The following is a 24,861-nucleotide window of genomic DNA, read 5'->3' as shown; positions in this document are numbered from 1 at the left end:
ATCACCTGACCACGCAGGAAGTCCGCGTGTTTCGCGGAGCGCTCCATTCTGCTCTCCCAGATTGTCTAACGACTACTGAGATCGCTGATATGGAGTGCCTGGCAGTATCTGGCAGCACAATGCACCTAATATGAAAAACGTATGTTTCTGGGTGTGTCCGCATCCTTTAGATAACATACATTGTGGACGGTAGCTCTGTTCTGTCGTTGTAGAACTGAAATAATTTTCGCTTGCAGATACTGACTTCGCTTGTGTAAGAACAGTCAATGGAAAGATATACGCGAATAGTCATGGAATATTTGTAATTTGCCACGAAAACAAAGTAATTAAGACTATGAAGACAAAAAAAGCACAAAATCCACTAATACAACACGTGTGTGGAGGGCGAAAATACGTAACTTAATAATGTTAGCAGACGACTATACCGTTAAAACTTTATTCGATAGAAACCTTGACGTGCTGTGATGTTACGTAACGTTCCGTTGGCGACCTGTGCGAATGCCGCTTTTTGAAATTCAGTATGGAATGTTTTGACGTGACATGACGGCCACTGTGAATTGGCCTTAAACAAACTGCGTCGTCTCGAGATCACGTGGCAGCTCCAACTTAATGTTGACAAAAGGCGCAGAATGTAATGATCACTCCAGAGATATTTCTGCTGTATGTGTGATACCAGAAGTGAACATAGAATAGTTCAGGCGTTGACAGTCGTCAGATAAGTTGAACCAAATATCTTTGTGTCGAATATTCAGCACAAAAAAAGGAGCTGAGTGCAATACACTAGTGACACTAATATATGTACGCCATTTCTGTAGTTATTGTTTCCCTGGGATCTAGGTCGACATAGACAATAAATCTTTAGTTTCCTGTAGCACACTTTTTTGTGTGGCAACTGTAGCAATTCTGCTATTTAAGTTTCCTAATTTATAAGTAAAACCAGTTCAATTAATATATCAGCACAGAGAAAATATTGTGCAAGAAGAAAATAAAATTAATTTTATGTTATTGATACTATATATATATACAGAAATATGCACTGGCATTGTCATTTTTTTTAATTTCCTGTGCATTTAACGCAAATAAATGGAGAGGGGTATTGGTAATGGTGAAGCTTCAACTCAATATTTGTACAACTGCTTAGCTCACTATGTTTCCTCACAATAAAATACTTTTTGCGTGAGAAAAAATTGTCAGTAAGAAGTCAAGCGGAAGAGCATTTGGCTGCAAAAGCGGAGAATCTGGTTTCGAATTCCGATCCGGCACACGGTTTTAGTCTGCCAGGAAGTCTCACTTCCATAAAATTTGCTATTGCCGGACGTAGCGGAATGATTTCTGCGTCTTTGCTAATTCTGAATACGCTGCACTATTGGTTTTCTTACTACTAATACTTGTCTGTAGAGCGCGTTCCCTTTGCAATTGAATACGCTCTGAGCTGCAGACGCTTCGCAAATCTCCATGAAATGAGTCTTTGTACGTGTTTCTGTTCTGAGTGACTGGCACTGCCGTAACTGTCGGAAAATTTCCAGCGTGTCTCCTTCGCCGGCCAAGGAGAATCACCGTATAATCCAGACCGGTCGTGTGGGAGAGCAGAGGCGAACGTGCTGTGCGGCAAGCACTCGGTTCCGCCAGAGCGTCGTCTCGAGACTACCGAAACATTTGTTCCGCTCCGAACGGGCCCCGCCGCCGACAGGCCCGGAGATCTTCTCAGATGATTGCGGGGACAATTTTTGCTTCGTTTTGGTTTAAAAGGTTCCTTTCGGGACAATGACGGGCGGAGCGATTCGAAACAGAGCAATTAAGCCCTCGTCCCACGAGACGCGCGGCGGAGGAAGAGGATGATGGCAGGCGATAAGGCGGCGACGGGCTAAGTAACGAGCCGGGCCGAGTAGGCCCGAGCGCGCCCGAGCGCAGCCGAGCGGCGGCCGCCGGAGGACGGGGACGCCTTGTTTAGACTGCATTTCCCCAGAGGACACTGCTGTCGCTCTTCACGCTAACGGCTGCTCGCCTGCCGACGGCGCTGCGCCGCTTTCGCTGAGAGCTGAGTGAGAGTTTGTGCTCCTGAGACAAGGGGAGCCGCCGTCTGCAACTCGGAGACACGCGAGCGCGCTGACAACGCCGGAACGCAAATGTTTCGCCAGCCTCTGGGATTTGTAGCTTTGATACGCAAAGTTTTAAGACGGCATTCTTTGCATTTTTCGTAACCACTGAGAGAATCTCGAGAGGTTTCTGTTGCTATTCTGATAAGCGGTGCCCCAAGGCAGAAGGTATTCTTTTTTTTAACTGGCAACTCCACGAACATGAGAAAACAAAGAAACGTTCATGCTCCCTTTTATGTATCAGCTTCTCCAAGCTCGTCGCTGCAATAACGCTTTGCGAAAAATTAAGCGTGTTGTTAGCTGTTTGCCTGGAGGATTCGGAGCGCTGTAGATAAGTGTGTCCAGGTTGATGCCTTGTCCCTAGTTTTCGCAAGTGCGTTCGAGTGACTCAGCTCCACACTGACAGTTTCTATTACATTTTTTTAAGAATGTAAGCGTAGCGTTCCACAGCCAGTCACATTCAAAAAAGTTCTTCTGGTTATGTGGCCGCACTGTTAATTCTCCAACTTTTCGCCAACTGTTGATAGTAGCCTTCCTGTGGCTGTTTTTGGTAACTGCTAAATGAGTAGTAGACATTTATATAGGCAGCTCATCTATCCCGGGAATCGATAATCTCGACGATTGTTGCGTATTATCGAGGTTGATACTGGGAAGATATCGGTCCCGAGACGTCCAAGACTTTCGGGAATGTTTTAATTTTAAGTTTCAATACGGATAATAAATGACAAAAGATATATTATTTCGTGCGATATAATTAAAAATTAACAATTTTCGGATTTTTTTCTGTACTTGTGTATGAAACCTTGCTTCTTGCCAAGTTTCATGATCTAGATCAACGGGAAGTACCCTACACTTTTTGAGGGGTGAGCTAGCGAGTATCAAAATATGTGACATAAATGGACGTGTCTTTACGCGGTGTGCTCCCTGCTGCCGTTGGATAAGCAACTGCCAGCAGAAAGTCGTATACTCCTAGCTCACTCATTTGTTACATAGTTTAATTCTTAATTTCTTTGCGTATTTTTGGTACTTGCATTGTTTAATTCATAAATTTCTGGCGTATTATAGTATTTGAGAGTTGTAGCAAGGCGTTTTAGTACCTGAATAGTGTAAAATCGCGTAGTCTCCTTCCGCCGCCAAGCAGTGTGTCAGCAGTGCGCAAGTAGCAGCATAACTGCATTTACTAGGCAATCTTGTATTTTAATAACCGTTTAAATTTTGTGTCGATTTGTTTGTGCTCTCTGTAGATTAATTCAGACGTTCTTTTGCACATCAGTTTTTAGCATGGATAGGGCCTGCAACTGCTGTATTCGGATGCAGGCTGAGTTGACATCCCTTCGCTCCCAGCTTCAGGCAGTGTTGGCTTCGGTCCCACAGCTTGAGGCTGTTGCCAATGGGCATCACTGTGGGGGTCCGGATCGGACTACGGCTGTGGCTTCACGGGATACTGCCCACATTGAGGCTGATCCCTCACCTGTGGTAGAGTGGGAGGTCGTCTCGTGGTGTGGCAGGGGGCGAAAGACATTCCGGAGGGCTGAACGGAAGGCCTCTCCAGTTAGTCTGACGAACCGGTTTCAGGCTCTGTCTCCGGCTGATACTGATGTTCGGCCGGAGATGGCTGCTTGTCCTGTTCCAGAGGTTGTCCCTCAGTCTGCAAGATCCGGGCAGTTGCAGAGGGTGGGCTTACTGGTAGGTGGGAGCTCCAACGTCAGGCGCGTAATGGGGCCCCTTAGGGATATGGCAGCAAGAGATGGGAAGAAAACCAATGTGCACTCCGTGTGCATACTGGGGGGAGTCATTCCAGATGTGGAAAGGGTCCTTCCGGTGCCATGAAGGGTACAGGGTGCACCCATCTGCAGGTGGTCGCTCATGTCGGCACCAATGATGTGTGTCACTATGGATCGGAGGAAATCCTCTCTGGCTCCAGCGGCTATCTGATTTGGTGAAGACTGCCAGTCTCACTAGCGGGATGAAAGCAGAACTCGCCATCTGCAGAATCGTCGACAGGACTGACTGCGGACCTTTGGTACAGAGCCGAGTGGAGGGTCTGAATCAGAGGCTGAGACGGTTCTGCGACCGTGTGGGGTGCAGATTCCTCGGCTTGCGCCATAGCGTGGTGGTGTTTCGGATTCCGCTGGATAGGTCAGGAGTCCACTACACGCAGCAAGCGGCTACACGGGTAGCAGGGGTTGTGTGGCGTGGACTGAGCGGTTTTTTAGGTTACATGGCCTCGGGCAAGTACAGAAAGGGCAACAGCCTCAAAGGGTGCAGGGCCAAGTCAGGACATGCGGGGACCAAGCAGCAATCGGTATTGTAATTGTGAACTGTCGAAGCTGCATTGGTCAAGTACCGGAACTTCAAGCGCTGATAGAAAGCACCGAAGCTGAAATCGTTATAGGTACAGAAAGCTGGCTGAAGTCTGAGATAAATTCAGCCGAAATTTTTACAAAGGCACAGACGGTTTTTAGAAAGGATAGATTGCATGCAACCGGTGGTGGCGTGTTTGTCGCTGTTAGTAGTTTATCCTGTAGAGAAGTAGAAGTGGATAGTTCCTGTGAAATATTATGGGTGAAGGTTACACTCAACAACCGAGCTAGGTTAATAATTGGCTCCTTTTACCGACCTCCCTACTCAGTAGCATTAGTGGCAGAACAACTGAGAGAAAATTTGGAATACATTGCACATAAATTTTTTCAGCATATTATAGTCTTAGGTGGAGATTTCAATTTACCAGATATAGACAGGGACACTCAGATGTTTAGGACAGACGGTAGGGACAGAGCATCGAGTGACATTATACTGAGTGCACTATCCGAAAATTACCTCGAGCAATTAAACAAAGAACGGACTCGTGGAGATATCATCTTGGACCTACTGATAACAAACAGACCCGAACTTTTCGACTGTAAGTGCAGAACAGGGAATCAGTGATCATAAGGCCGTTGCAGCATCCCTGAATATGGAAGTTAATAGGAATATAAAAAAGGGGAGGAAGGTTTATCTGTTTAGCAAGACTAATAGAAGGCAGATTTCAGACTACCTAACAGATCAAAATGAAAATTTCTGTTCCGACAATGTTGAATGTTTATGGAAAAAGTTTAAGGCAATTGCAAAATGCGTTTTAGACAGGTACGTGCCGAGTAAAACTGTGAGGGACGGGAAAAACCCACCGTGGTTCAACAACAAAGTTAGGAAACTACTGCGAAAGCAAAGAGAGCTTCACTCCAAGTTTAAACGCAGACAAAACCTCTAAGACAAACAGAACCTAAACGATGTCAAAGTTAGCGTAAGGAGGGCTATGCATGAAGGGTTCAGTGAATTCGAAAGTAAAATTCTATGTACCGACTTGACAGAAAATCGTAGGAAGTTCTGGTCTTACGTTTAATAAGTAAGTGGCCTGAAACAGCAATGCAGACACTCCGGGATGATGATGGCATTGAAACAGAGGATGACACGCGTAAAGCTGAAATACTAAACACCTTTTTCCAAAGCTGTTTCACAGAGGAAGACCGCACTGCAGTTCCTTCTCTAAAGGCTCGCACAAACGAAAAAATGGCTGACATTTACATAAGTGTCCGAGGAATAGAAAAGCAACTGGAATCACTCAACAGAGGAAGGTCCACTGGACCTGACAGTATACCAGTTCGTTTCTACACAGAGTACGCGAAAGAAATTGCCCCCCTTCTAACAGCCGTGTACCGCAAATCTCTAGAGGAACGGAAGGTTCCAAATGATTGGAAAAGAGCACAGGTAGTCCCAGTCTTCAAGAAGGATCGTCGAGCAGATGCGCAAAACTATAGGCCTATATCTCTGACGTCGATCTGTTGTATAATTTTAGAACATGTTTTTGCTCGAGTATAATGTCGTTTTTGGAAACCCAGAATCTACTCTGTAGGAATCAACATGGATTCCGAAAACAGCGATCGTGTGAGACCCAGCTCGCTTTATTTGTTCATGAGACCCAGAAAATATTAGATATAGGCTCCCAGGTAGATGCTATTTTCCTTGGCTTCCGGAAGGCGTTCGATACAGTTCCGCACTGTCGCCTGATAAACAAAGCTAGAGCCTACGGAATATCAAACCAGCTGTGTGGCTGGATTGAAGAGTTTTTAGCAAACAGAACACAGCATGTTGTTATCAAAGGTGAGACGTCTACAGACGTTAAAGTAACCTCTGGCGTGCCACAGGGTAGTGTTATGGGACCATTGCTTTTCACAATATGTATAAATGACCTAGTAGATAGTGTCGGAAGTTCTTTTCGCGGATGATGCTGTAGTATACAGAGAAGTTGCAGCATTAGAAAATTGTAGCGAAATGCAGGGAGATCTGCAGCGGATAGGCACTTGGTGCAGGGAGTGGCAACTGACCCTTAACATAGACAAATGTAATGTATTGCGAATACATAGAAAGAAGGATCCTTTATTGTATGATTATATGATAGTGAAACAAACACTGGTAGCAGTTATTTCTGTAAAATATCTGGGAGTATGCGTGCGGAACAATTTGAAGTGGAATGATCATATAAAATTAATTGTTGGTAAGGCGGGTGCCAGTTTGAGATTCATTGGGGGAGTCCTTCGAAAATGTAGTCCATCAAGAAAGGAGGTGGCTTACAAAACACTCGTTCGACCTATACTTGAGTGTTACTCATCAGTGTGGGATCCGTACCAGATCGGGTTGACGGAGGAGATAGAGAAGATCCAAGGAAGAGCGGCGCGTTTCGTCACAGGGTTATTTGGTAACCGTGATAGCGTTACGGAGATGTTTAGCAAACTCAAGTGGCAGACTCTGCAAGAGAGGCGCTCTGCATCGCGGTGTAGGTTGCTCGCCAGGTTTCGAGAGGGTGCGTTTCTGGATGAGGTATCGAATATATTGCTTCCCCCTACTTATACCTCCCGAGGAGATCACGAATGTAAAATTAGAGAGATTAGAGCGCGCACGGAGGCTTTCAGACAGTCGTTTTTCCCGCGAACCATACGCGACTGGAACAGGAAAGGGAGGTAATGACAGTGGCACGTAAAGTGCCCTCCGCCACACACCGTTGAGTGGCTTGCGGAGTATAAATGTAGATGTAGACGTAGATTCACTTATAAGCTTAATTTTTTTCCATCGTCAAGGGATCATAGATCTTAGTATGTAACTTGATATGTCCATCCGTTCCTGAGAAAAAAAGCTATCTTAATAGACGAGCAAACAGTCAAACAACAAATGCCAAAAAGAATTTTTGTGTAGTTAGAAATTATCAATAGCCGGCCGGTGTGGCCGTGCGGTTCTAGGCGCTTCAGTCTGGCACCGCGTGACCGCTACAGTCGCAGGTTCGAATCCTGCCTCTGGCATGGATGTGTTTAATGTCCTTGGGTTATTTAGGTTTAAGTAGTTCTAAGTTCTAGGGGACTGATGTTATGTCCCATAGTGCTCAGAGCCATTTGAACCATTTTTGAAATTATCAATTTTCGTACTTTTACCTTTACGTTTACTGTGAAAACTTGCAGCTTGCCAAATTTCATGATTCTAGGTCAACGGGAAGTACCCTATAGGTTTCGAGGAGTGAGTTGGGGAGTACCAAAATACGTGACATAAATGGCCATATCTTATGGTTGCACTGACTTAGAAATTTCAGTTTCGCAATAAAACCTGAATTAAACACTGAAAATTTCAATTTTGCTGTAAATACTGTTTATTTTTAAGTAACAGACAGGAAGACAACAATGTGGTTATGTGACCCTTTATACACTGAAGTGCCAAAGAAACTGGTATAGGCATGCGTATTCAAACACAGAGATATGTAAACAGGCAGATCGGCATCGTCTATATAAGACAACAGGTGTCTGGCGCAGATGTTCTCCCCTTTTTATTTCCCATCATCTGTCCAGGTTCCCCCCACCTTCCCTCGGCTGTGGTATGTCATATTTGCCAACTTTTTAGTGCAGTGTTCAAGTGAATGTTCAGTGTTGTTCGTCTTTCCAAAGTGTTGTGAACAGAAATCATGCTGTCGCAGGGTGTGAATTTCATGTCTCTTGCGAACAGAAATCAGACTGTCGCCGTGTTTTTTTTACCTGTCTGCTTCATATGTATTTTATTAGCATCATCATCCCCTTAATCTATGTTTTAAGTTCCACGATTTTTCCGCCATGTTACCATTTAAGTCTCCGTTTCTATCGCCTGTTTTTATTATTTATTATCTTCATCTTTTTAAAACAAATTCTGTAGGCTGAAGAGCGGCAGACTAAGTTGCTGCCAGCCCTCCCACTTCGAGGGGAATCGAAACTCAATAAAGAAGAAAAAGTGCAGTTGTTAGATCGGTTACTGCTGCTACAATGGTAAATTATCGAGATTTAAGTGAGTTTGAATGTGATGTTATAGTCGGCACAGGAGCGATGGTACACAGCATCTCCGAGGCAGCGATGAAGTGGGGATTTTGGCGTACGACCATTTCACGAGTGTACAGTGAATATCAGGAATCCGGTAGTCCGCCCCCGGTAGCTGAGTGGTCAGCGCGACAGAATGTCATTTCTAAGGGCTCGGGTACGATTTGCGGCTGGGTCGGAGATTTTCTCCGCCCAGGGACTGGGTGTTGTGTCGTCCTAATCATCATCATCATTTCATCCCCATCGATGCGCAAGTCGCCGAAGTGGTGTCATGTCTAAAGACTTGCAACAGGCGAACGGTCTACCCGACGGGAGGCCCTAGCCACACGACGACATCAGAAATCCGGTATAACATCAAATTTCCGACATCGCTGCGGCCGGAAAAAGATGCTCCAAGAACAGGACCAATGACGACTGAAGAAAATCGTTCAGCGTGACGGAAGAGCAACCCTTCCGCAAATTGCTGTAGATTTCTTTGCTGAACCATAAACAAGTGTCAGCGTGGGAACCATTCAACGAAACATTATCGATATGGGCTTTCGGAGCCGAGGGCACATTCGTGGACCCTTGCTGACTGCACGACACAAAACTTTACGCCTCGCCTGGGCCCATCGACATTGGACTGCTGGTGACTGGAAATATGTTACCCGGTCGAACGAGTCTCGTTTCAAATTGTATCGAGTGGCTGGAAGTGTACTGGTATGAAACGAACTCATGAATCCATGGACCCTGCGTATCAGCAGGGGACTGTTCAAGCTGGAGGAGGCTCTGTAATGGTGTGGGGCGTGTGCAGTTGGAGTGATGTGGTTAAAATGGCTCTAAGCACTATGGGACTTAACACCTGAGGTCATCAGTCCCCTAGACTTAGAACTACTTAAACGTAACTAACCTAAGGACATCACACACATCCATGCCCGAGGCAGGATTCGAACCTGTGACCGTAACAGCACGCGGTTCCAGACTGAAGCGCCTAGAGCCGTTCGGCCACAGCGGACGGCGAGTGATATGGGACCCCTGGCACGTCTAGATACGACTCTGAAAGGTGACACGTACTTAAGCATCCTGTCTGTCACCTGGAACAATTCACTTCCATTTTGCATTCCGGCCGACTTGTCCAGCAGTACAGTGCGACACCCACACGTCCTCTGGCCACCAAACTCCCCAGACACGAACATAATTGAGCATACCTGGGATGCCTTGCAACGCGTTGTTCAGAAGAGGTCTCCACCCCCTCCTACTCTTGCGGATTTGTGGACAGCCCTGCAGGATTCATGGTGTCATTTCCCTCCAGCTCTGCTTCAGACATTAGTCGAGTCCATGCCACTTCTGCGTGCTGGCGGGGGCCCTTCACGGTATTGAGCAGGTGCACCAGTTTTTTGGCTCTTCAGTGTATATTATCACTCAGTTTCTAGATGTTTCCCCACATCTGGTTTGGGAACCTAGTAAGACACTGACTGCATACGTAAATAAAGAGATCGATATGTCGTAAAGCCTGATAGGTACGCGACACACCTAACGTGCAGGTAATACAGGCTGATCTTAACTGGGGTAGGTTACTAGGAAAACTATGGCAGTCTGGCGTTACTTATGGTAGCGTACGGTAGTTGTACAACTCTAGTTGTTGCTGATGTGAGACGCACACATACTGATGGAGTCCTCGGTTGTGTTTGTTGCAGGAGGGCAGATCCATGGCAGCGTCCGGCGGGGGCGCGCAGACGCTGGGCAGCCGTCGCTGAGGACCCGGTCCACTGAGATCTGCGTGAGTAGCGCCGGCTGACTCCTCTGCTCTGCTCGCCTTTATTTCAGACGGACCGGCCTGTAATTAATTACGGCAGCGGCGGCGGCAGCTCGAGTATGGCCCAGATTCAGATCCATACACACGTATTAATTTAGTTCCTCGCGGCACACGCCGCAGGCGCTTTGAATGAAATAAGTTCAAGACCTCTCCTGCGGCACACTGGTGCAAATTAATTAAGGCACTGAAAGCGACGTTTAATTTTCGTCTTTCCCGCTGGAAATTAAGCCCCTCTTGTTATGGAATCTCCTGCCTCCTTCTGCGTTGCGCCTTTTCCGGATTTGACGTCTTTGTAATCGTCCCTTTTGTTGCGGTGATGTAATTCTAATTATTCTGGCGGTACTCTCGTTTTTTTGACGCGCCGTAACCTTGAAGCGTCATTTTGATAACGCCAAAGGGCTTCACTGAAATTGCTGTTTCGCGGCTTACTCACTTTATATTATGTTTCGAAGGTTTCGCTTATTACGCCATTGTAGAAAATGAAATTTTTTACCTCTTGGCGTCTTACCTACGAAGTAAAAAGAATCTGACAATGAAAAGGTGTGTCTGTCTTCTCATTTCCACTGGAACTTTTTTGTCTTCAGAAGTGAGATAATTTTTAACTTTGTAATCGATTTAGGAGATATCTTGAGTTCTTTAGGCCACATCATTATCATTAGCGTCATTCTCATTGTCATTTTTCGTCCACTACTGTAGAAAGATCGCCCTGCAAACTTCTCCTCACCTTTCTCTTTACATTTCAAATTACACTATCTAATCAGAACTATTTGGACACTCCATTATAATGGGGAATTGACCGCTAAAAGTCACGAGAGGCGGGCGAAACAGTATAAAAGAAGTCGCGAAGTGTTGTGTTTACCTCAAGAAAGGAAGAATGAATTGATTGTTGGTGTTAATAACGATCACCCTCCTTTACCTCTCTGAATTATTGCAGATGACGTGTCACTGAGCACATTTGTTCTGTGCATGCAGTACACGTGAGGCGCCTAGTTGTGGAATACGAAGCTTCTGTTATAGTTCACTAACCTGCAGTCTTCAAGTTGATGTCCCCAGCGCAGAAAACAGCACGCAGGTCGTAGGTTCTGTATCTTGAGGCTGAAACTGACTTTTAGCGAAATTCTGTTCTGAAACAATGTGTCACTTTTTTGGGATGCCACTCGCGTATTTTAATATAGCCACACGAGAAGACTACATGATCTTAATACGACACCTTCTGATACAGCGAAGTACATGATCAAACACAATGTTTACGAAAATGTATCTTTACACTATTTGTGGGCCGGCCGGTGTGGTCGTGCGGTTCTAGGCGCTTCAGTCTGGAACCGCGTGACCGCTACGGTCGCAGGTTCGAATCCTGCCTCGGGCATGGATGTGTGATGTCCTTAGGTTAGTTAGGTTTAAGTAGTTCTAAGTTCTAGGGGACTGATGACCACAGGTGTTAAGTGCCATAGAGCTCAGAGCCATTTGAACTATTTGTGGCACTTGTCTGTGCCTCATGACTACCGGAGTGAATCTTTTAATACTGAATACCGGCAAACACATCCTGCCACAGACAACATGACTGTAGATCTCGACTGCCTAATCCAGAGTGACGAACAGGAACTTAAAGAAAAATTGGAAACATATCCTACGACAGGCAACATGTCTGTTCTCCTCGACTGCCTAATCCAGAGTGACGAACAGCCAGAAACACTTCGCGCACCACACCAGAAAAGGGGTGACCCGAACTCATCCGAAGTGCTTCGTCTGCAATTTCGTCAGTCTTTTGTTTTTAATTTAAATTAATTTTAATAATTCTAAAATGACTGACTGATAGTCAGCTGTTGAGAGATATCTATATTAAAAAGTGAAGTCATTCCGATGCTGAGTTTAACTAATAATAATATACTTTAACGTTTTGGCGCCCTTGCTTCGAACACAGCAGCCAATCACAGAGCAGTAACATTATGCAGGCGGTCTTTCTCACGGGAATGGTACCGAATCTGACATCTGTCACAGGTACCTCACGCCACATTTCGCATATATATACTTCTTGCATCCCCACTGCTCTGAGAACAGCTTCTTGGAGCCTAATATAATGGCTGACATCTGTCACAGGTACCTCACACCACATTTCGCATATATATACTTCTTGCATCCCCACTGCTCTGAGAACAGCTTCTTGGAGCCTAATATAATGGCTGACTAAGCTAGAAATATTACATGTTGTGAGCCGAAAAGTAGTAACAACAGAATGGATCGGTTAGGAGTGCTCATTACTTCGATCGTATTCTAGTCATTGGTTGCCACATGAGTAACAGATCCATTAGGGACATTTCAACTCTTGAAAGCTGCCCAAGTCGACTGTTCGTGAAGTGACTGTGGAACGGAAACACGAAGGAACAAACACAGCTTAGCCAAAACCAGGGAGACCTCAGTACTGACGGACAGGATGCTGTGCCATCCGAACAAGACACAGCCAGGGCAAAAGCACCACAGACGCAAAGATGCGAGCTGGTGTCAGAGCCATAGAGACTCGCCACTTGCGCGTCTTCCACCCACGCTACGGGCGGCGCTGAGGATGAACATATCGACTTCGCCTCGGCAAATTGCCGGCCGAGTACAATCCGCCAATGACCGGACGACAAGGGACAGAAGCCTGCTCGGAAGATAGAAGAGCATCTTTCGTCCAATTGGTTATAAATCATGGTCCAGGGCTCATTTAGACAGGGAACGTCGGTTAGTAAACTCTTAGAAGTGAACAGACAGTCGTTGTAAATTGCATTTGCTATGTACTGTAAAGTTTACCTAAGATTATTTGCATTTAGCCATTGAGGGCCTGTTTTGTGTTATATTACAAGCAGTGTTGCAGACTTCGTTATTCAACTAGTCACAAAAATAAGTAAACCTTTTAACTCATTTGTGTGACTTAGTTACTAGTTTGTTGGAGTTAACTGATCCTGGGGCATAGCTGTGTAATAGTGGCAGGGAGAAAGTGTCTTAGCGGTGTACTGCAACAGAAGCCGTTTCACGAACTCACAGATTTGGCCTCCACAGCAGTACCGACGAGGTCTTTACAAAACTGGCGATGAGGGTTTACAAAACAGAAACCGTAGAGCATTACGGAGAGTGGGTGTACAAAACTGCGTCAAATCGACAGAAGTAATCATTCGTGATTTCCAAAGTGCTACCAGGAGTCAAAGTACAAAAATGTGCTTAGGGAGTTAAACGAATGGGGTACGATGGTCCAGCAGCTCCTCATAAGCCACATATTTATATAGTCGATGCTAAGCGACGCTAAAGGTCTTGTAAAGAACGACGTCACACGAAAGTGGCAACTGGGAACAATGAACCACGCCATGCACTGTAGCAATCCGGTGGAAGGATCTGGGTTTGTGGAATGCCTAGAGAACGTTACCTGACGTCATCTGTAATGCCAACAGTGAAGTGCGGAGGAGGTGGCGTTGCGGTCTGAGGATGTTTTTAGTAGTTGGTCGTGGTCGTCTGATTGTGCTTAAGAAAACGCTATATGCTGAAGAAAATGAGCACATTTTACGACATCGTGTGCTGTGTACAATAGGGCAACAGTCGGAGATAATTTCAAAATGATGGAGCACAGCAATCAGTCGATCCTTTTCTTTCAGGTTTTATTAAAGCAAATCTAGATTTCGGCTAGTGCCTAGCCATTGTCAGTGCACTATTTCATAGCTTCAATACGTGTCCTACTACGACAGTCCCCTGTTGTTCGGGTTTCTGTCGCAGTTTATTGAAAACTACTGTACAATGAAGGCAGGCTTTGCGGAGAACACACAGAACTGTGCAGAAGCCCGAACGGGCCGCGCGGGGTAACCGAGCGGTCTAGGGCGCCTCGTCATGGTTCGCGCGGCTGTCCCCGTTGGAGGTTGTAGTCCTCCCTCAGACATGGGAGTGTGTGTTGTCTTTAGCATAAGTTAGCTTAAGTTAGATTAAGTATTGTATAAGCTTAGGGACCGATGACCTCAGCAGTTTGGTCCCTTAAGACCTTACCACAAATTTCCAAAGCCCGAACAACAGAGGATTGACGTACTAGGATATGTATTGAAACTATAAAATAGTGCACTGATAACGGGTAGGCACTGCCTGAAATCTACATCTGGTTTAATAAAGCCTGAAAGAAAAGGACGACTGATTGCTGTGCTCCATCATCTTGAAAGTTCATGTCACTGTCGCTGAGTGAATCCACATCCTAATGGAAGGTAACTGAGTCGGAGACAATGACTGTATCTGCAGTATCTTCCATAAAGCAGCATCTGTGACGCAATGGCTTGTAGACAATAACATTCCTGAAATGGACTAGCGTATCCAGAGTCCCGACCTGAACGCCGTGGAACATCTTTGGGATGAGTTTGAACGTCGACTTCGCTCCCGATACCAACACTCACCACCACTAACTTCTCTACCTTCAATAACCGTATACTAAGCCGGAAGGGTCTCCGGCATGCCAATAACTGCCCAGATAGTCATCGAAGGACAACATCCTATGGCAGCGACAATCGTATTTAACAAGGCCATTACTATGACAAAGTTATCATAGTGTCCATGATGGCAGCCAGTCAAAGAATATTTTAGGGAATAGGTTTAAAAAATGTATTTCAAAGGCCCAGTCAAATCTTTACAAGTTTACTCCTAGAGCAACTTACGCTGTGCCTACGTGACATAAGTTGCCTGATGTCAAAATCGAGGCAGTTCTGTCCAGTTAAAGCTGCTGACAAGAGACGCCCTGACACCTCTGCTGAAGCTGCTAGCAAATTCACGCCATTGGTTTTAGCCAATAACGTGTGTGGGACACAGTTCACGTGTGTGGACGCTGGAGTGTTCTGTGGTGCGGAACACAGTTGCCTCTCTTGCTTCTAATCCAGACCTTGAGCAGAACAGACGTCTTTTCGGAAGGTAGAGCCTCTGGCTCTGCTTTTCACGACGGGCCACCAACATAAGTTAACATGAACCGTTTCCACTTACGTTGCCCATTTCAATTAATTGCCCTACCTCCTAGACTGGCCTAAACCTGGTAACTTCCGACCGTAGGTGCGCCCATTGCATGCCATACACTGAAATATATTCTCTTTATTGTACCTAAATTCCTGTTCTGATATGTAACAACCTTCACCCGCCCCCCTTTCCCTGACCATAAACAGTACAACAGTATTGATCAGAACACGTTATCTGTTAGGAAGTGTCAACTGGGAAGGAGAGCTGCATCTTGGTTGCTATGTCTTTATTTAGTCACGATATCGGTAAGTATTTGCTAAATTTAAGACGATATTAGTCATCTAGGATGAATTAAGTCTCTTCTGTACGCCATTGATGCAAATGTGAAGTCAATATTGTGGCATAGCTGCCCGATTGATAACTGTGAAAGATAATTAGAAGAAACCATCGTGGAACTCAATCTACAAATATTGAATACATCTCGCAATCCGCCAACATATGAAGGGAGGGTCGGAGCAACGTCTAACACAGACGTCACTCTAGCAAATATGGTAGCAGCGCGCCGTGTGAAAGGCAAAAGGTTGAGAGTGAAATGACATTGAGTGATCACAGTATCAGACGCCACATTGTCACTGAAGGGAAATCCAAGATACTACAGGAAACGTGCGCATGACGCCCAAATCCATTATCAAGAAGGCTAACTTGGAAGAACTCAGAAGAGAGTTTCAGTGCCCAGAGAGTCCTTGGCTGGGTGACGATGGAGACGTTAAAGCCGAATTACTGAGAGTGGCCGTAGATACTGCAGTGGAAGCGTCGATACCTATCAGGAGAGGTCATTCTAGAGGTGTAACTTGCATCTGTACCGAGGCGCTGCAAAGATTAAGATATGAAACAAGAATAGCCACGAAGCTATAACAGAGCAGCATGATACAAAAAGTAAGAATACGAAGACTACAATAAGGAAGAGTTATGGAAAACGAAAACGGAACAAAGAAAACACTTCGTGGAGACTAACCTAAAAAACCGACCCCGGGGAGTAACACACAAAATAGTCTGGAAAAGAGGACGATCGCCGAAAGTCTTGTCCACACTCAAAAGAAATTATGGGTCAGTAACAGAAAGTTGGGAACAGTCAACTGCCCTACTGATAGAAAGACTGCTTCCTGACAACGAAGAAGATGTCGAGGCAGAAGATCAGCTTAGATCACGGACTATGTTACGGGAATACTATAGAAACAATAAGCTTGTGTACCCCTTCGCACAAAAACAAATTAGACAAACAATTCTCAGACTAAAAAAGAAAAAAAAATCACCAGTACTGTACGGAATCCCTGCCGAAATAATACAAGCCTTATGTGACCAAATAGGCACCTGCTTACGTGTGTTACTGTGAACATTCCGTGATGGGGTTGTTCTTATCAGAATCGACAGCAAACGAACACCGACAACGTATTTCAGGTATACATGCCGACGTCGCAAGCTGAAGATAAAGAGATAGAAAAAGTATATGAGGATATTGAATGGGTAATACAGTATTTAAAGGGAGATGAAAATCTAATGCAGTTGTAGGGGAAGAAGTAGAAGAAAAGGTTATACGAGAATATGGACTTGGAACAAGGAATAAGAGAGGAGAAAAACTAATTGAGTTCTTTAACAAGTTTCAGCTAGTAATAGCCAATACTCTGTTGAAGAGTCACAAGTGGAGGAGGTATACTTGGAAGAGGCCGGGTGATACGGGAAGATTTCAGTTAGATTATACCATGGTCAGACGGAGATTCCGAAATCAGATACTGGATTGGAAGGCGTACCCAGGAGCAGATACAGACTCAAATCACAATATACTAATGATGAAGAGTAGGCTTAAGTTTAAGACATTAGTCAAGAAGAATCAATACTCAAAGAAGTGGGATACGGAAGTACTAAGGAATAACGAGATACTGTTGAAGTTCTCTAAGGCTATAGCTACAGCAATACGGAATATCCCAGTAGGCAGTAAAGTTGAAGAGGAATGGACATCTCTAAAAAGGGTCACCATAGAAGTTAGGAAGAAAACATAGGTACGAAGACGGTAACCGCTAAGAAACCATGGTTAACAGAGGAAATAGTTCAATTGATCGATGAAAGGAGGAAGTACAAAAATGTTACGGGAAACTCAGGAATACAGAAATACAAGTCGCTGAGGAATGAAATAAATAGGAAGTACAGGGAGGCTAAGACTAAATGGCTACAGTAAAAACGTGAAGTCATCTCAAAAGAAATGATTGTCGGAAAGACAGATTCAGCATACAGGAAAGTCAAAATAATTAAAAGCGAGGGTGATAACATTAAGAGTGCAACGGGAATTCGACTATTAAATGGAAAGGATAGGTGGAAAGAATACATTGAAAGCCTCTATGAGGGGGAAGATTTTGTCTGATGTGATAGAAGAAGAAACAGGAGAAGATTTAGAAAATCTCGGGGATCCACCATTAGGATCAGAACATAAAAGTGCTTTGGAGGACTTAAGATCAAATAAGGCAGAAGGGATAGGTAACATCCCATAAGAATTTCTAAAATTATTTTGGGAAGTGGCATCAAACCGACTCTTCACGTTGGTGTGTAGAATGTATGAGTTTGGCGACATACCATCTGACTTTCGGAAAAGCATCATTCACACACTTCCGAAGACGGCAAGAGCTGACAAGTGCGAGAATTATAGCACAATCAGCTTAACAGCTCATGCATCCAAGTTGCTTACAAGATTACTATACAGAAGAATAGAAAAGAAAATTGAGGATGTGATAGATGAGGATCAGTTTGGCTTTAGGAAAGGTAAAGGCATGTAGAGGCAATTCTGACGTTGCGGTTAATAATGGAAGCAAGGCTAAAGAAAACTCAAGAAACGTTCATACGATTTGTCGATCTGGAAAAAGCGTTCGACAATGTAAAATGCTGCCAAATATTCGAAATTCTGGAAAAAGTAGGGATAAGGTATAGGGAGAGACAGGCCACACACAATATGTACGACAGCCAAGAGGGAATTCAAAAATGGTTCAAATGGCTCTGAGCACTATGGGACTTAACATCTTTGGTCATCAGTCCCCTAGAACTTAGAACTACTTAAACCTAACTAACCTAAGGACATCACACACATCCACGCCCGAGGCAGGATTCGAACCTGCGACCGTAGCAGTCGCGCGGTTTCGGACTGAGAGCCTTAACCGCGAGACCACCGCGGCCGGCCAAGAGGGAATAGTAAGAGTGGACGTCAAAGAACGAAGTGCTCGTATTAAAAAGGGCGTAAGACAAGAATGCAGCCTTTCACCCCTAGTGTTCAGTCTGTACAATGAGGAAGCAATTATGGAAATAAAAGAAAGGTTCAGGAGTGGAATTAAAATTGAAGGTGGAAGGATATCAGTGATACGATTGGCTGATGACATTGCTATGCTGAGTGAAAGTGAAGGGGAATTGCATGATCTGCTGAACGAAATGAACAGTCTAATGAGTTCAGAGTATGGATTGATAGTAAATCGAAGAAAGACGAAGGCAAGGAGAAGTAGTAGAAATGAGAACAGCGAGAAACTTATCATCAGAATTTGACAGTCACGAAGTAGATGAGGTTAAGAAATTCTGCTACCTACGCAGTGAAATAACCAATGATGGCCGAGCAAGGAGGATATCAAAAGCAGACTAGCAATGGCAAAAAGGGCATTTCTGGCCAAGAGAAGTCTGCTAATATCAAATATCGGCCTTAATTTGAGGAATAAATTTCTGAGAATGTACGTCTGGAGTACAGCATTGTATGGTAGTAGAACGTGGACTGTGGGAAAACCGGAACAGAAGAGAATCGAAGCATTTGAGATGTGGTGCTACAGATGAATGTTGAAAATTTGGCGGACTGATAAGTAAGGAATGAGGAGGTTCTGCGCGGAGAGGAAAGGAATATGTGGAAAACACTGATAAGGAGAAAGGACAGGATGACAGGACAACTGTTACGACATGAGGGAATGACTTCCATGGTACTAGAGGAAGCTTTAGAGGGCAAAAACAGTAGAGGAAGACAGAGATTGGAATACATACCACAAATAATTGAGGACGCTGGTTGCAAGTGCTAGTCTGAAGTGAAGAGGTTAGCACAGGAGAGGAATTCGTGGCGAGTCGCATCAAACCAGTCAGAAGACAGACGACAAAAAAGTGTGATTTCTTGAGGACAGAAAAACATGTTCTTTAATGTTACATTTAGTCCATTGTACTATGTAGGAAATGGCCAGCGTGTAACCATCCCGTGAAACTAATCATATACACATATTCTGTGATTTGATTCTTCACATATCATTTAAATTAAAAAGCGCGTTGAAATGATCCAGGAAAGATGGAACTAACTAATAATAGTACGTAATATTATCCGTTTGTAATCTGCATTATTGTCATATCCCATGAAGGAATCGCATGGTCATACTAACATATCTCTTGAAGGCTTGGAAGTATATCGTATCTAGATCAGGAAGAAGCCTTCGCGGGAGTGTATGACTTTAACAGGTACCAGAGAGATAGAGGGCAGCGGCTTGGCAATAAAAGATGTTATTGGCTGTGGACTGAATGGGTTAATAGCTGTGAACTAAGGAAATTTCTCTTTGATGTGTGCTCGTGACACGATAGCCGCAGAAGCTTGTAAAGCACGCAATGCGAGCTTGCACGGAACTCGTTGCCGTGATGGAGACCTCTGCGTGCCGATGTGTCTGTCGTTCTGCAGGGGGTATGTGAGCAATAATCATTATATCACGCTTATGGTAATGAGTGCACTTTCGGCCGAAATTCCCTCTGCCTACTGCTGCTCGTAAATTAATTAGTGTAAGGTCTTCGATTCAGTGGAGGAACGAGGTTAAACTCCCCTAGACTTCAACGTTGTCGGAGGTTCTTTGGCGAATTCTTCATATATACACTACGATCTCTTACCTCTTGTTGATCGTGTACCCAGCGACGAGGAGCAGAAATTAAAAACAGCAAAATTATGAGAACATTTGTGCAACGGTATACGTGAGTTTTGTCACATTTCCAAGAGCGTAACCCGATGACGTCTTTATTGTAGTGGGGATCAAAAATATCGAACTACAAAAAATTGTTTCAAAATCTTTCTACCAACAATAGACAAAATGATAGCCGTTTTTAGATTCTTATATGTAAGTCATGACATAGAAAATAGAAGTGTATTTATGCGAGGGGTATTCGGAAAGTAAAGTCCGATTTGGTTCGAAATGGAAACCACAGTGAAAATTCAATGGAGCTTTGCACATGTGTTAGGCAGTGTCTTTAGTGTGCCTGTCGATCGCTTCAGGTCGCTCTTTTCAGTTCACATCGCAAAGTGATCACATAGAAATGCCTAAAACAACTGTGTCTCCCGCCAAGCATGTGCATCCGATGAGAGATTTCGCCTGAAGCTATGCAGCCAACATAACATAAACGTCGTGCGTTTCTTTCGTCAAGACAATTCTCAGCCACATTCTGCAGGGGCAATGAAGACGCTCCTGCAGCGTTCTCGATGGGAGCCCTTAATTGGCTCCCTCCGATGTTCATCTCACATGAACCGGTGTCTACGAAAACAACATTTTGCCACAAACAACGAAAAGCAGACCAGTGTAGAGAATTGGCGGAAGGCACAGGCTTTCTGCGAGGAGGGCACTGGAAAGTTTGTACAACGCCACGACAAATGTCTAAGTCGGAGACCATTTAGAGAGGTAACTGGAAGGTATGACTAGCAGTTGTGAATAAAAAAAATGTGATTTTCATTGTGGTTTCGATTTCGTGACCGATTGGATCTTACTTTCCGAACAGCCGTCGTAGTACAAGACAAATAAATATTACCTCAATAAAAACTAAAAGTTTACTCTTACCAGTCACAATTTATTTTATTTTCACTAAGTGCTTCAATCATCCATCAGATGGATTTTTATGAGTTAACACGACATGTACTGTATGTGTTGTGTTTACGACTGTGATGTAACTTTTGGAAATCCACGATCCTTTCTGTGTCGTGTTTATATCAGACACACTATCTGATCAAAACCATTTGGAGAGCTATCACTGGACATTGATATGGGGTGTGTCCATCCTTCTCCTTTATGACGGCACCGAGCGAGGCACCGCAATGGTCAGCATACTGGCTTCGCATTCGGCGGAACGACGGTTCAAATGCGCGTCCAACTATCGAGATTTAGGTTTTCTGTGGTATATCTAAATCGCTCCAGCCACGTGTCGGAATGGTTCCTTTGAAAGCGGATGGCCGATTTCCTTCCCATCTTTGAAACATTTCGAGCTGTGACTCCGCCTCTAATGACCTCGATGTTGACTGGACGTTAAACTATTATATTCTTTCCTACCTTCTTCCTTTATGATTGTATGGTGATATTTTCAGCGAGGTGTTTGCAGGGCAGCCGATTCTTCCTCAAGAGCCGAAGCGAAAGAACCTAATGATGTTCCACTCAAGTATCTGGAACGAAGTTGACTTTCAGACATCCCAAAGCTGTTCCACTGCGTTCAGGTCGGGATTCTGGATAGGCCAGTCCATTTCAGGGATGTTACTGTTTACAAACAATTGTCTCACAGGATGTATTGTCATGCTGATACCATTATTGTCTTCGAATTGTTGCTCTACCATAAGCAGCACACATTGTTGTAAAACTTGTTCATATTCTTCAGCATTCAACGTTTGCTTTAGGGCAATTAAACTACCACACTCTAACCATGGAAAACATCACCATACTGTAATATCATCTGTTTCATGCGTCACTGTAGGCACTTTACATGACGTCAGGGTCAGGTAAAGTTCCCCAGGCATCCGCCAAACACCAACCCTACCTTCGGATTGCCACAGGGTATGGGGTGGTTCATCATTTCAAATCACTCCTTCCCAATCATCCACTGTCCAGTGAAGTCGCTCTTTACACGACCTCAAGCTCAGCATTGACTACAGAAATGTGTGGCATGAGAATCTGCTCAAGCATTGTGTTCCAATCTTTTTAACTCCATAAGCAGTGTCACTGTGCTAGCTGGATTACTGGTAGCGCTTTGAAACTCAAGAATGAGTCCTTCCGTAGATACGATGCGAATCTTTGCAACAGCTTTCGCCATGTTCGGCGCTTCCTGACCGTCAATACATAAGATCTCTATGGTTTTGTTTTAACTGTGGTTGTTCTTTTAGGTTTCGTCTTCAGAACCACATCACCGACAGCCGACTTGCACACCTTCATAAGGATTGAAGTGTCCCAGAACGATTTACTGCTTAGGTGACACGCAGTGTCTAGACCAGATTCGAAGTCACTGAGCTTTCCTGACAGACCCATTCTGCCATTACTGCGTGTCCTCTGACACAAAACACTCAGCGCCACCTTTTATACTGTCGCGTCCGTCTCTCTTGAGATATAGCACTCAATTCCATATAGCGTAGGAATGTCCAGATATTGTTGATCAGATAGAGTACACATTGTTTACAAAGTGTATGTGATGCAAATTCTACAGGAAAAGAAGCATATAACCATTGGAGAGTCACAAGTAACATCGCAGTCACACACACAACACATAATGTATACGTCGTATTACTTCTTATTAATCTATTTGAAGATACTGGTCTCAACAACTGAAACGCGTAGTAAAAATAAAATAAACTGTAATAGTAAATTTGCAATTATAACTGAGATCAATAACATTCACGGTAAAGTTTAACGTAAAATGTCCACGTTTACAGAATTTCCTGCTAAGGAAATTATACATGTGTGGCTCAGTGGGTAAATGCCGAACTAAAAGATCAAAGGTCCGGGTCAATCGCTTTTAGATTTTTTCTATCACTTACTGCTTCTTTCACATTCAGCAATTATTTATTAATGTGAAAAATGCCAAATTACACGTAGATCGGAGTCCACATTAAATTGTGCGTCCCCGCTGTAACTAGTTGGCAAAGTCAGTTCAAAGATGGGATGATGGCAAAGGCCCACATCTACAGCTACATCTACGCAAACCACCTTATGGTATCTAGCGGAGGGTACTTGCTGTATCACTCACACTTCCCCCTTTTTTATTCCAGTCGTCAATGGTCCGCGGGAAGAACGAAATGTGGTAAGAATCATTGTGACCTACAATCTCTCTACGTTTGCCTTCATGGTCTTCTCGCGAGATATACCTAGGCGGAAGCAATATATATCTACTAGGAACATTCGTTCTCGGAAGTAATATTGGACGAATATCTCCATGACATTACGATTACTAAACGAACTTGTGACGAAACTCACTGCGCTTCTCTGGATCTTCTGTTCCTCTTCTCTATTCTGTTTCTGTTCTCTTCTCTACTGCCTCTCTCATTCCTAACTTGTAAGGCTCACAGAGTGACGAACAATACTCAAATACGGGTCAAACCTAACCTCTATACTACAAGATTTTTAATGGATGTGACTGCTTCCAGTGATTGCCCCGCAATCGCAATATCATAAAATAACGGCGATTTCCTACCGTTTATTTGCAATACGTTACATTTGTTAGTGTTGATGGTCAACTGCCAATCCCTTCACCAAGCGTCGATCTTTGCAAGTCTTCCTGCATTTCGCTGCAATTTTCTAGTGTCGTAACTTTTCCATATACAACAGAGTCATCCGCAAACAGCCTCTTGGAATGCTCTCTGAATCTGTTCTTCGCGACGACTGCAATGGTTCACGTGTAAACAGTGTACAACAACAGTGGTTTAGCCAGTTTTTGTGTTTACATTGTCATAAGTCTTAGATACGACGATGACATGTGTACATGTTGAAGATTACTTAAAGCTTAACATGTACTGAAGCATAGTCGTATGCAGCGCACCACACGATAATGGCCTAAGGTCGAAATTGCACTTGCGAAAATAAATACCTTCTACAGTTAATGGCGAAAATGATGTCTTTTGAAAAGCCTCTCGAAGCTTCCGAAGTTTTCTGCCACGTCATACATATTTTGCGGGCAAATGCTCTACCAACTAAGCTATCCAGGCACGATGCGCGTTCCGCCCTCAAAGTTTGTCCCGCAAGCTACGCAGGAAAATTTAAGGTTAGAAGGCAGGAGAAGAGGTACTGGCGGGAATAAAACTTTGAAGGAGGGTCGTAAGTTGTGCTGAGATAGATCAGTCGGTAGAGTCCTTGGCTACGAAAGGCATAGGTTCGAGACCCGATCTGGCACAAAGTTTTTATCTGCTAGGAAGATTTAAATCTGCATTCACCCCGCTGTAGTGTGAACATTGGCTCCTACAACAAGGAGCGGGCTGCTACCACGAGCAGAAAGTGTTTTTCTGCTGCGGCCGGAGACAGTTAAAGATTAGATTAGAGATTAGATTAGATTAATACTTGTTCCATAGATCATGAATACGACACTTCGTAATGATGTGGAACGTGTCAGGTTAATGAAAGATGTCTATACAAGATATTACACTACACAAAATATTGCATGACACAAATGCTTAAGTTAGTTTTCTTCCCCTCCCGTAATTTATATCTAAAAATTCAGCCAATGAGTAAAAGGAGTTGTCATCTAGAAATTCTTTTAATTTATTTTTAAATGTTGGCTGACTATCTGTCAGGCTTTGTGGCAGCATAATTTACCCCATTTTGTGCCAAAGTCAGATTTAACCCTGTATAGTGAAGATCATCCTTTCTCCTGGTGTTAT

At 44.1% G+C, this 24,861-nt stretch overlaps 1 protein-coding gene across 5 annotated transcripts in view; it reads left to right on the top strand.

The window, feature by feature from the left end:
• LOC126266947 (protein tincar) overlaps positions 1-24,861 on the top strand; it is a 531,342-nt gene that overhangs the window by 444,992 nt on the left and 61,489 nt on the right. For 3 of the 5 annotated variants that reach the window (XM_049971658.1, XM_049971655.1, XM_049971656.1), the window contains exon 3: positions 10,138-10,220. The exons of the other annotated variants lie outside the window; for them this stretch is intronic. The gene's annotated coding sequence lies outside the window, so the exon portion shown is untranslated. The remainder of the gene's footprint in view (positions 1-10,137; positions 10,221-24,861) is intronic. 5 annotated transcript variants of the gene reach the window in all.

The sequence above is a fragment of the Schistocerca gregaria genome, chromosome 4, assembly GCF_023897955.1.
Source record: "Schistocerca gregaria isolate iqSchGreg1 chromosome 4, iqSchGreg1.2, whole genome shotgun sequence".
In the NCBI taxonomy this organism is placed as follows: Eukaryota; Metazoa; Arthropoda; class Insecta; order Orthoptera; family Acrididae; genus Schistocerca; species Schistocerca gregaria.
The sequence above is the reverse complement of the archived record's forward strand: the minus strand, read 5'-3'. Positions and strand labels throughout refer to the sequence as shown.